A 13,018-nucleotide genomic window follows, 5' to 3' on the forward strand; every position below is an offset into this window, starting at 1 on the left:
ATTTTGGTGGGACAGGAACGTGTATTAATTCCAGTTAGGAGACTTTTCTTCATCTCCCTGCCTGATCTCTCGAATGCACCAAGGAGAGCATAGTAACTGTGGGCCAATATGCTTAGTCACCAAAAAGATACATAGGTTACTATGTACAGAACAGTGATCAAACTAGGTGGCACCCAGGAAATATGGCACTCTGTGACTGGCAAGGAGATAAAACTATCCCTTCCATATAGGAAGTCTCTTTCATGGATGCAGAGCCCAAGAAATCCACAGAATCTTTACAGATCATCAGCCACAGAGTTTCAATCCATCTAATGTGTTTTTATCAATACAATTAAATTTAAAGATGAACTTTAAGTATACAAAATCCAAAAACAAATAGCTCCAGTTTCCAGAAGGGTCAGCCTGCTGCTCCATGCCCTGTCACAGGGCTTGATGGTGACTCAGCAGGTTAAACCTACAATACTGAATGTCCTGAAAGATAATCTTCACCAAGAAACAAGCAAGACATTTTCTGTTGAAGTCCTACAACTTTGCAGTGTTTACTCCTTGAATATCTACCACATCACATCTATCTGGCACCTTTCAAGACATGACCAAAGATGTTTTGGTTTTATCTTATTTTTGAGAAGCTTTATGTAATATTGTTTTCACATTATATATGGGTTTGGGAGGAGGTACTGTTGTGATCTTTTAACTTGGTTTTCCTGCTCTGGGTTTACTGACTATTTTGCTGGATGTTATAATTGACCTCATTTGGTTAATCATTGTAATTTTTTCTGTTAAATATATGTGTCTCAAATAAATACATTGTTCTAAATTATTATTAATTGTCATATAGTTAAAAATATTGTTTTATTTGGGGAATGCCATTTTTCTCAAAAAATTCAGAGATGATTCATCACACTTTGCTTTGTTTACATACTGTAACTTAGGAAGTTAAGCAATAAGATTCAATAGAATTGCCATTAATTTAATCAACTGAAGCCAAAAACTTTAATGAACCGGTAAATGCAGCTCTTGCATCATAGCCACACACTATAGAACACCTTATAGCAATTACATGAGCTGTTCAATTGCAATAACAATATACAAAATTAATCAGCAACAAACTTAAATAATATCAGATCAAATACTGAGGTTATTAACTCACTTTTTACTCAGTTCTCACTCAGATAAACATCCACTGTAGTAATTTTAAAGACTAAGTAAAGACTTTCGGATTTGGCCCAGTGCTAATAGATTTATTCTGAGCTTTCTTCTCTGCTGTTAGACACTATATGATGCCATCGTTAGTTAATCAGAATGTTTGCTTTAATTCCATTATTTTATAACTGAAGTTTGAAGACATTTCCTATGATGACAGATATTTTACTAGTTTAATCTCATAATAGGTATTAAATACAACTTTACAATAAAGATTACCACACTGAATGGTTTTAATTAATTTAGAATTAATCTGATGAAAAATTATATTTACTACTTTTTCAATAAGACTATGCATTTATGAGGAGGGAAAAATTAACTTAATACATAAGGCTAAATCCTAAGGTCCTTATTCAGGAAAAACTGCTGCTGAAAGATAATTTTGCCTGAGTAAGGAGTGAGTAAGGACTGCAGGGTTTGACTCACAGAGACTAATTTGCCACTGAACAAAGAATAATGGAAGCAAACAAGGGTGTTCTTTCCTCCCAGTATGACAGTTATTTTTCTACATTATGATTTTCTACGTTGAGTCAGCGTATCAAAATGATACTGTTTATAGGACATCAGTAACACATTTGCTCAGCCCCATCCCATGTAAAAAGTAAGCCCTTGGGCACAACACTGAATGATTTATTTTAAAAATATACTCTAGAGACTGTGAATTAGACAGCTTGTAACATAGCTACCATGGCCATAAAGAAGCATTCTTGCACCTGATTCAAAGAGATAGAAATTTGTGATTTTGACTCCAGAATTATCCCAATATGTATTATTCAAGCTGTATACATTTAAATAAAAGCTAAAAAGTACCAATGAAGTATCTCAGAGCTGAGAGGCATTGAATGTATGATGCAACTGTGACGCTGGCAGACCAGGTGCCGGCTCATGCCAAGCCCCCAGGCCTCACTGAACAGCAACACATGCAACCAACCTGTGTGTTAGTATTGTTAAGATAGTTATTGGACTTATGTGGTTTCAGATTGGGGTACACGTATCCCTTGTCAAGGGGCATGCAAGAAAAATACTGTAATGGCGGACAATGCACCATGTTATCCCTTACAGACCTTCTTTTCTGTTTTCATAGGTATATTATGAACCTATCTCAAATAGGAGCATGTGATTCACTACATTATTTGGAAAGAGGTATGCAGCCTAAAAATTTAAAAATCACTGACATATCAGTGTGTATAGTGTTTAGACTTTACAAAATGCTTGTAAGTTGCTGCCTGCATTAATCTCATTTGTGACCGCTATATCCCATGCTATAAGGTAATACGTAAGTGCACTATAACTGTGGTCTATAAAATGCTGGTTCTGAAACTATGCAATTCACCGAACAGGAAAAAAACGTCACCTAATGCAAAATGCTGGTTTGCTACAGAAGGAGTTATTGCCTGCCCATCAGTAAGGATTATTGAATCCAAATGGGCCATTATGAAACAGACTTTGTTGATTGTTCCCACACAGCCCTGAAGAGGGTACAGTGCCCAAGCCTTCATCCTATCACAGCTTGAACACTGGGGGAAGGGAATAAAAATGCCTGTTAAGGAGAATTTTTTATTCCTATGCTGGTTGAACTCTGAGGGGCAAAGATTTCTAAGCATAAGCAAGGAATCCCCAACTGTTTAGCTTGGGTTAGTAATAAAAGACATATAATGTTTGCTTGTTATAGAAGTTTCTATTATCATTTGGAATTTAAGACATAACTCATTTGTGTGTGTATGTTACCTGCTTTAACCTTGTAAATAACTCAATTCTTTTACCTAGTTAATCAACTTTTAGGTAGCTTGCTACAGGATTGGCTACAAGTATTGTCTTCGGTGAGACAGCTAGGTTCAGTTGAACCTGGAATAAGTGACTGATCCTTTAGGACTGGGAGTAACCTGAATATTGTTTTGATTTTCGATGGAAGGAACCACCTACCAGAGAGCCAAGTTTGCCTGGGATCGAAATGCCCAAGGGAACTGTCAGTGACTCCATGTTAAGGCTGTATAGTACCTAAAGAATTTACACTCTTTTACTTGCTTGGTGAGTTCTTATAGAATTCACCATCAGTTTGGGGTTGGTGCTCTGCTTCTTAACAGTGTGCCCTAAAGTTGGCATTCTCGCTCTTGAATCACTCTAGACAGCATGACAGCAACTATGCCAGCAGAGTTCACACTCTGAAGGCCCCAAAGACACGTGTTTAAATGGAAACCCCAAATTCATACAAAGCCAGTGGTCTACCCTATTCTCTGTTAAACCTAACACAGACTTTTGTTTGGAGGAATTTTAATGTATGAAGTCACTGGTAACTGAAACTATCACTATGACAGCTTGGTTGTGACAGAACAAGTAAATTAGAGATTTTACAAGTAAAGGATGGACCAAATTCAGCCATGGTCATTAAAGTCCATTGACTTTATAGTATGCCGCGTGTCACTTACCCTGTAAAACATGTTGGGCCCAATTTTCTATCGCCCTTCACTTTGTATAGTTATTTACACCAGTGCAATGTGGCTATCAAACAGTACCAAATCAGTATTATGGTGTGTATACCCATTTTACATTAATACGAATGATTATACAAGGCACAGAGCAATAGAAATTAGGCCCATTGAACTTACTAAAATATCCAGGGAAAAAAATCATGATTTTGTGGAGCTCCAAGGTAAGTATGTTTTTCATAACTTAAAATGTTCTGAGTCAGGCAAATATAATACAAAAGGTCCAAGAGAAAAATAGACAACACAGATTAAAAACATATGGAAGAATTGAGAAAGATGTTAAAATGTGGTTTCTACAAATCAGAGCTGTAGCAAAATTTTTCTTCTTGCTATTTGGTTCAGGGTTTCCTAGCATATCCTTGCTCCAGCATTTCTTCCAAAACTGCTGCACTATCCCTCTCTTTCTAACACCAGCTACAAAAAGTTTCACTCTTGTTATCTCTCATACAACTCTTTCTCAAGGCAAAGGAGGACGATGAATGGGCAGGTAGCCAAAACCAGTACTGGTAGGGTTCAACAGTGTGACTGACTTTTCTCAAGTTAGCAACCAAGGCTTACACTGGGCTGAGCATGGAGAGGTGTGCATTTCATAGACACAATCCAAAGAACTAAGAACAGCAAGTCCAGGGATTAATATACTCTCCTAATTCAGCATAATGGTTGGACCTATGAGAGTGGCTCTGACTGTTTTCTCTTTCATTCATTATGTTTGACGTTCTGGAGCTTGAGATTTGTTGATGTACAAAAGGATCCTGTGGCAAGGGGTGGAGAGGATGAGGCTTCCCCAAGACTCAAAATGAAATTAAGTGATATCTCATTTAACCTTGTTTATGTGTTGGCATGTCTTATTGTGATGTAGCCTGTTATGACATAGTGAAAGGAACCTTATGTACAAGAGTGGGTGTTTAACCCATTGCATCATAAACATATTTTTCATTGAGCATGTGTTAATATAGTATGGCCCAGATCCTCTGCTGCCCAAAGGTCAGCTTGGTGCAGCAGAGAAGCAGATATGGCCTCCTGACTCTCAGACCAGATTCTTGCTGAGGGCTTCTCTAACCTACCCCAGTTAGCACTGGTCTCCAAGGGAACATATACCAGCTGGGGATTGCCAGGGCACATGATCTACCAGCCCCCTCAACACACCCTACCCCCAACATGCAAGAAGGAAGAGGATGTCACAAAAGCGGAGTATGGCAGGTCTGCACCAGCTGATAGCATCCCCCTATTAGGAATGAGGACCCACAGGTAATCTGTTTATCTGCTCGCTTTACCCCTAGGCAGTCTAACAAGTGCAGTTGGGCCTCAGCTGAGCCACCTGATTGGCCAAACCACCCAATTGGCTGAGGAAATCTGCAGACCTCCTCTTACGATGAGCAGCAACAGCCAGGTGGTGGTTGCTCAAAGCATTTGCCCATGGCTGTATTAGCTCCTGTGCCTGATTGTTTCCACCCCCACTCCAGGTAACCCAGCTCTGACCCTTGGCTCTGGTTTCTAGCCACTGACTGATGCTCTAATCTCTAGGCACCATCACCCCTGTCCTGGTCCCTGGCCATCCCCATGCTGGACAAATTCTCAGCTGTCCAGATCTAGCTGGTTTTGCACCACAAAAGCAGTACAAAGGACCCAGAATACTCTAGAGAATCTGGCCTAGTGTCTATTTCTAACAACTATTTCTTACGGGCATAAACATACAGGTTGGTTTTTTTTTACAAGAGATGGGCTTCTAGTACTCTACCTTTCTAGAGGTGACTCATCTAAAATGTACACTAGGTTACATCACCACTACAGAGTACTGCCAAGGTCAGAAGTTTTAAATTTTGTACAATTCTGAAGAGCCATTGTTAGACACAGTACATAAATGATTAAAAGATTAGATAAAGGACCCAATTTTGCGCTCATATACAGAGACAGTTGTTGGTAATGGATTCACTGCACTGAAAAACCTAGCTGCTAATGCTGCCTTACTGGCAGTTGTACCTGGGTTCAGAATTGGATAATCATATAACCACTTATTAACTCAGTGTTGCCCAAAGTGTGGGGCATGCCCCCCTGGGGTACACAGGACTAGCCAGGAGAGGAACAATACATGCCTGAGTCAGGGCATGCAATTGTTTTTATTTTCCTGATGTGGGGCTTGGTTTTCCAAATCCTTACCCAATCCATAGGACATATACGTAGCACTGGATTCCTAGCCACTGTACCATGAAGCAGTACAAAATAAATAAACAAACTTTTTATGTTGTATATTAAAGTTTCTGGTACTTTCTCCTCCCCACAAAAATTACGTACACAGAATATGGAAATTTCAAACAACAGTAGTAGCAATAAAAAATTCTGTTTTTCTTTTTTACTTACTTGGTGTTAACTTAATGATATGTGACATTGCTATCAGTGCAGTGCAATAAAAATGAAATGGTGCCCAATGTGCACAGACACTATGGAAATTTCAAATGACAACAGCAACAACAAAAATTATACTTTCTCTTTTCTTTCTTATGCCCTTTGCATTAATTTAAGGATATGTGACTTTGCTATCCATGCACTGCAGTAGAAATGAAATTGGTGGCCAATGTGCCTAGACAGAGCCTTTAAATACAACAAAAATAACATTATACTCCTTTGCATCATGTAAAGGATACATGATGTTAGGCACAAATTTCACTTCACTGCCACATCAGAAATAATGTGCCAGCTGAGAACCTATATTTCTTGTCTCATCAAGAGTAACAAAAAAATGTAATTATGGACAATTTTTTTCATCTTTATTCTTTATATAAACATTAAATATCAGGTTTTAAAACAGTTTTACATATATATTAGATTCATATTGTGTTTATACATTTTCCTAAATGAATGCATTTATGGTAACACATTTGTGTCTGATGTTACTCATATAAATAAAAATATACAGTCATTTTATGGGATAATAGGCAAACAGACATCTGCATGCAACATTTCCCTCATTAGATGTTATCATGTTAGCATATTTTATGACTTTGCTACAAAATACAATGTGCTGATCTGAAACCTTCTTTAATATAACTTATGTATGTTAACAACCCAAATTCTTTATTTGTGCTTGGAGACTTGTTTAATAAAGGATTAGTTAACATTGCTGTACCAGGAGGCAATGTGACCTAGAGGAATAAACCTCAAGATATAGTGCTAAGGTAGTGATTCTCAGACTGGGATCAGTGAACTGCTGGTTGTCCACAGAGTACTTGCTGGTGACCGGGGAGTTGCTGGCTGGTCACAGCAGGCTGGCACTTTCCTAATATTATTTTTCTTTGTAAACAATTTCTGTAGTTGAGATCATATGGGATCCTGAGTGAGAAGAGAGGAGTCCACAAGGGAATCCCTCTACTAAGATTTGGTCAACACTATTAAACAAAGGTGAGAGACCGGGTCTTGAGGAATGCACCCAGAAGGGTAACTTTCAGTTTACCCCTCCTTCTGCCACTAGACTTGCCATGTGACACTGGGCAAGACATTTAATCTTTCAGCCTCAGTTTCCTCATCTATAACATGGGGGTAATGATCCTATTTGTCTACCCCATAGTGATTTTATTTGGCAAATTAATGAATGTTTTGCAGCTTTTTGAAATTTTAAATAGTTAAGTATAATTGTACAGTATAAATATAAATGTTAACTATAGTTGTCATTATTAGAAAATATTCCTGAAAAGCAACAGTGTGTTGAGAGGCCAGGTAGCCATTGGCAAAATCATGTCAAGGATGCAAGCTGCAACAACAAGAAAAGAAATAGGTGAATACAGCTGATGCTGTGAAATACATCTGGCTTTATAGTATAGACAATCAATCAATCAAGGAATTCGAACTGGTGCTAATCTGTGATAAGAAATCCTAGCTAAAGTTGCATATGTTGCTGGAATGCTGGCAAATCACTCTCCAAATGCATCATGCATGCCAAACTATTGCACCAGAAACTACTAGGAACACAATCTACAGGTTGGTCAGTCTGCAGGAAGTGCCTGTTCAGAAAGTACTTAACTACGTTATTAGCTGTGATTCATAAAGTGAAATATATCCCTCCCAAACCATCCGTTCTTTTACCTGTGATTGGTCAAATTGTTACACTATAAAGATCCAGGATTTGACAGATGCATACATAACTCAGACGTTCCCCTTTTTTCTTTAATTTCTTAAATCCAGTAGCAAAAGGTTTTAATCAGAAAGGTACTCTTTTCGGAGAGAGTCCTGCCACAGTTTACTAAAGCCTTGCTGTTTGAATAAAAATTATTGGAAATCATAGCTACAGTCATTTAAATAATCTGTTGAAAAGCTATTAAGTTTCCCTGATGCTAGTCATTTTTAAATGGCTCTTGGTTTGATTCATGAACAATACATGAATAGCACATGATTCATATGGCCAATTACTTAGTAAAAATGCAATTTAAGTGTGTATTCCAGAAGGGATATCAAACTGGGTGAAATCTACTATATCTTGTAACATTTTGGCATATCTTTTTTAAAATAGTTATGCCTTAAGGGTCAACTTTTCATAAACCAAAACTGGCAGAAGAGTTGGGATTTCCACAGAAGATCAAGGAGCCAACAGGAGTTGAAAGATATATAAATAATTGTAAAGATCTTGCTATGGAGCAAGTGCTTTTGAAGTTCCATAATGACATTTTGCTCTCAGAACCTGTCAGATTGAACTGAAATCAGAGCTTGCTACTTCATCAGAAGATCTAGAATGTATAAATATTAGTCCTGCTGAGCAACAAATAGACTTAGTATTAATGAGAAAAAAATGAATTGTTCTGCTTAAGCACACAGAATTTACTGCACTGTATTGAGATGTGCAGTAAATTGTTATTAGTATATTGGCAGCAAGGCGGCATGATCCAAAGTAATGCTTGTGGAGCTGGGAGCCAAAAGCTCTTGAGTTCTACTCCGGGATTGACATGTTTTGTGACTTGGGTAGATCATTTCTCTCTTTAACTCTCTCAGTTGTCCCATCTGTAAAATAGGGATAAGAATATGTTACTGCTTACCTCTCAAGGGTGTTGTGGTGATTGATCAGTTTTTAAGCCTAATTTTTCCAGACTATAAAATATAGTTTCCTATAGTCATAATGATCTGAATGTGGTAATGGCAATGACAATTGCTTTACACTGCATAGTTATATTGTAAGTATGCCAAAACTTCATATCCACAATGGGTATTAGAGTGATATTAAAACATGGGTGAAACAGATATGGCTATTGTTAATTTTTGAAATACATAATATAGTGCAAGCAAATTTATATGTTCAGAATCCAAAGCATTGTTTCTGCTGTGGTATAAAAGAGGATGGATTATGCATTTCAGTGCCTGAGATCTGCTTAAAAAAGAATTCTAAATTATGGTAAGTATTTAAACTGATAAGTAGAGATTTAAAATGGGCCACAATAGGATTAATGAATGAATATAAGGGTCTTATTCTAACATATAATTGTAAATAGGTAACATAAAAAGTAATGATACAATTGTTAAGTTGTGCTCAAACTACACCTCCTATAGAATGGTAAGCAGTAAACTACAGTGTTTGAGGAGGCTCTTTTTGATGTCTGTAGTGATCTCCAGAAAACCCAGGCTTCAGTAGAATTCCAGTTATTCAATTCAAGAGGTTGTCAAGTGAAAGTTCACCCACTTCTCCAGGATTTGTAAAAATCTGACCTAAGTGTTTTTATCACAAGGCTTCCTGCAATTTGTATTACAGTTCATATACCAAAATAGTTCCAGTACAAGAATACAGTATGATTAACATACTAGATGAAGTATACTTCTGGTATACTTTTAATTTTAGTATACTCATATCACACTCCATTTTGGAAAATGATGTTTCTGTTATTGTTGAGTTAATCAGGCCCTTAATAAGTTCAATAAAGCATCAGGATACATAAAATATCTTACCAGATAATCCTCTTTGGAATCCACAGTTCAGCTATTAAGTATTCCTTTCACTAATCTCTGTAATCCTCAATTGATGTAGGTCAGTAAAACAGTGGCTAACCCTCATATAATAAAACTAAGTCTAGATTTCACATTAATTCTTTTTACATTTTTGATACATTTTCCTCTGCTGTTCTTTTACTTGGTAGTATACCAATACTACAGTTCACAGCACCTGCTGGTAGACAAAAATGGAGGGCCTTACTTGTGTCAGCTATGAATCAAGGTACATCAGTCACCTCAAACATATTTAGAAACTATACTGTGAAAACCAAGACTCAGATTGTCTGATTACTGAGATCACATTAGCTCACTAGTGTTTTCAGCCACTGTATTTGCAATGGGTGTTACATCTTTGCATGCAATGAAAGTTAACAATGCTGGTCTTATATTGTCCAAAATAATCACTGAGACTGTTTTCTCTTTTTGATTATAGTTCATTTAAGGGGAAAATATTACTGCATGCTTTAACACTGTTTTATGTGTCTTTGGCTGATAGAACACACAAAATGTTTGACTAGGCCCATTTATTTGAGCAGACATATTAAATAATACTTTACATGTGAACATGTATGTCATAAATTTTATAGTCTCTTAAAAGTAGGATAAATCTGTGTATTTAAAATGGTCTTTGTTCAAAGCCATCTTTTTTCCAAACTGTAATAAAGGAAACTGTGATTTGTGCTGCATGAACAATGCAAGCATCATCATTTTAATGTTATCCATATGGGCTTCTAATAATAGATAAGAGACTACACTTGTATTGTATGTCTTAGAGACATTTAAAACCTTGATAAGGAAAGACTGATTTCATTGGCCCCACAGTTAAAGGAAAGCAGACCCTAATTAAAACAATTCTGTTCTGAATTAACTACTTTGACATGTGCTAATTGACAGTTCCTGTGAAATGGTTCTAATTAAAGTCAATATGTCTTTTTCAATTAAAAGGAAATTAAGAATATACTAATATACATTAACAACTTAATCTGCCTTCAATATCCCATACATCAGTTGCTTTTTTCTCCCCTAATGTTATTGGAGAACCATCTGACATGCATCTTCTACTGTTTGGTTATGGTATCTCATTATTACTCCACAAGAACACAGACAGTGGTGAATATCCCCTAAAGCAAGAAGATAACCTGCATATACTTTAATTTGTGCAGTTCCTAAGATCTTGGCTGATTAAGAGTAAACCCACCTTTCCATGGAAGAGTATAGGACATATTTAAAAGGGAGATATTCTTATTAATTGCAAACTAGGGCAAGTGTTCTCAATTAGTCAATGAGCCAAAGCTTTTACTACAGGCCTTAGAGGTAATTAAATACTGCTGGGGAGAAAAGAAGCTGGATTGTGTTTTTCATCATTTGGCCCAAGTAAAGGCAAGGGGTTGATTTGAGAAATATACAACAGAACACATCTTTCTGAGTTTCACAAGTTAATCCATGGTGGAGTTCTCAGGTGGGAATGCTTTTCATTATATATATATACAAGAGGAAAGTGTGATTGCTGGGTAGGCTAGGGCTTCCCTGTCATTGCCAGTGGAAATACAATGTAGCTGTTTATAGCCACAAAATTAATTATTGAAATGTACATTTGGCTTTATTCCTACCAATGCCAAGGTTTTATTGCTACTAACTTTACTGATTGGAAAAGCAATATTAATAATCTCAGACACCAGTAGTGATGTCCAGAGTATCTACAACATATGCTGAACTATGGGGAAGATTAACATTTGCTCAAGTGGACCATGATGTTGAAAATATTTTTGTTACTGGGAAGAAATTAAATACTTTTGGAGGATTAATGGGGAGGGATGTTATAAGATGCCTAGATACTGCTTAACAATTCTCTCATATACACTGTTAAGAATATGATCTTAGTTCTGTTATACCTCTCTGATCTTCAGAAAATTATAATTCAACCATGAACATTTACTCTGTTAAATTTACCATATAAGGAACTACTATCTAGCCATATTTCACCCAAAACTTGAGTTGGCTGTGGCTTTTTAAAAAGTTATTTATAACTCAGATGTAACTTGAATCTTTAGAAAGATAAAACATCTGGTAAGTCATGTACAGTAAGCTGTGGTATTTTGAAAACAAATTAAATGGCAGAAATTTTGATTTTGTAAAATAGCTTCAGAAACTCTTCCAAGTGCTCTTTGAGAGATTTGTTCCTTATAATCTGTTGATTAAATCTAAATTTAAGCAAGTAACAATCAACCTTTTAAATATTTCATACAATTGAAATAAACAGAAGTTACCAAGTTGCATATTATTCACCCAGTCCTAGCACAGGGCAAAATTTTCAGAACTGGTCTCTAAACTTTTTTCTACAAAATGCAATGGGCAAAACTTGTAATTTTTGTCTACAAATAAAGCTCAATTAGATGCAGTTACTTGATCTGTGTATGAAAATTTAAAAACTTTGTTCCAAAATATCTAATATGATCAAATCATTAGCTAGAACATCTCCACCTTATGAATATTAAAGTTGCATACTTGGGCTGGCTGCCACTCACTGCTATGCACAAGACTTGGCATCTTGCTTCTCAGGCCAGCAGAGACTAGAAAGTCTATCTTGTCAACACACCTAGCCTTTGTGGTGGGGTTGGCCCAAACTCCACACTTCTTGGCCAGTTATGAGTTGAATTAATGAACTTCAGAGATGTTCTTACCTAGACCACTGGGGTAGTTCATTCAGGATTCTAAAGGGAAGGTTAAAGGGGAAGGAAATTGATTATTCCTCCAAGTTAAAATAAAGGAAATTTAATTACTAATGCCCAGATCCTCAAAGGCTTGAGGTAGCCAATTAATTTAAATCAATAGGAGTTAGGTGCCTAAATACTTTGACGATCTGGGCCTAAGTTTATTGTGCCACTCTTCCAAGGAGTTCAGTGTGATTGCTTCTGCAATTAAATATTATTCAACCAAACGGTGGCACAACCAGGTCCTATTGTTAATCTAATAATAAAATTACAACATAAACTCAGGAAATTCAAAGATAGAACACTCTTACCTTACATTTTGAAAGCTTTGCACAAGACACTTGATTCCATGAAACAAAATTTCTCTGTATTTGAGCCCATCAAGTCTCACATTCCAGCATAGAGCCAGTACATTGATGGGACACTTATGGAACACCTACATGAGCATGAAGTTGTGTTAGTGAACCAATACATATAGCATTTTCCCCTCTGCATTCTTTTCTAGCCATGATCCCAGCATGGTTAGAGTAATCATAGGATCATAGAAATGTAGAACGGAAAGGGACCTCAGTAGATCATCTAGTCCAGTCCCCTTCACTGAAGCAGGACTAAGTATTATCTAGCCCATCCCTGACAGGTGTTTGTCTAATGTGT

The 13,018-nt window shown here is 36.7% G+C and overlaps 2 long non-coding RNA genes across 7 annotated transcripts in view; one reads left to right on the forward strand and one right to left on the reverse strand.

Moving 5' to 3' along the window:
* Positions 1 to 4,625: 4,625 nt before the first annotated feature.
* Positions 4,626 to 13,018, forward strand: part of LOC123372800 — a 51,994-nt gene continuing 43,601 nt past the window's right edge. Inside the window, exons 1-2 of one of the 2 annotated variants that reach the window (XR_006580456.1) lie at positions 4,626 to 4,937; positions 6,999 to 7,085. This is a non-coding gene — a long non-coding RNA (uncharacterized LOC123372800). Of the gene's footprint in view, positions 4,938 to 6,998; positions 7,086 to 10,991; positions 11,113 to 13,018 lie in introns of those variants that run through there. The other variant, XR_006580457.1, reaches the window with a different exon arrangement.
* LOC123372798 overlaps positions 6,440 to 13,018 on the reverse strand; it is a 48,417-nt gene continuing 41,838 nt past the window's right edge. For all 5 annotated transcript variants that reach the window (XR_006580455.1, XR_006580451.1, XR_006580453.1 and 2 more), the window contains 2 exons: positions 12,676 to 12,800; positions 6,440 to 8,675 (listed from right to left, as the gene is read on the reverse strand). This is a non-coding gene — a long non-coding RNA (uncharacterized LOC123372798). The remainder of the gene's footprint in view (positions 8,676 to 12,675; positions 12,801 to 13,018) is intronic.

The sequence above is a fragment of the Mauremys mutica genome, chromosome 6 (genome assembly GCF_020497125.1).
Source record: "Mauremys mutica isolate MM-2020 ecotype Southern chromosome 6, ASM2049712v1, whole genome shotgun sequence".
NCBI classification, from domain to species: Eukaryota; Metazoa; Chordata; order Testudines; family Geoemydidae; genus Mauremys; species Mauremys mutica.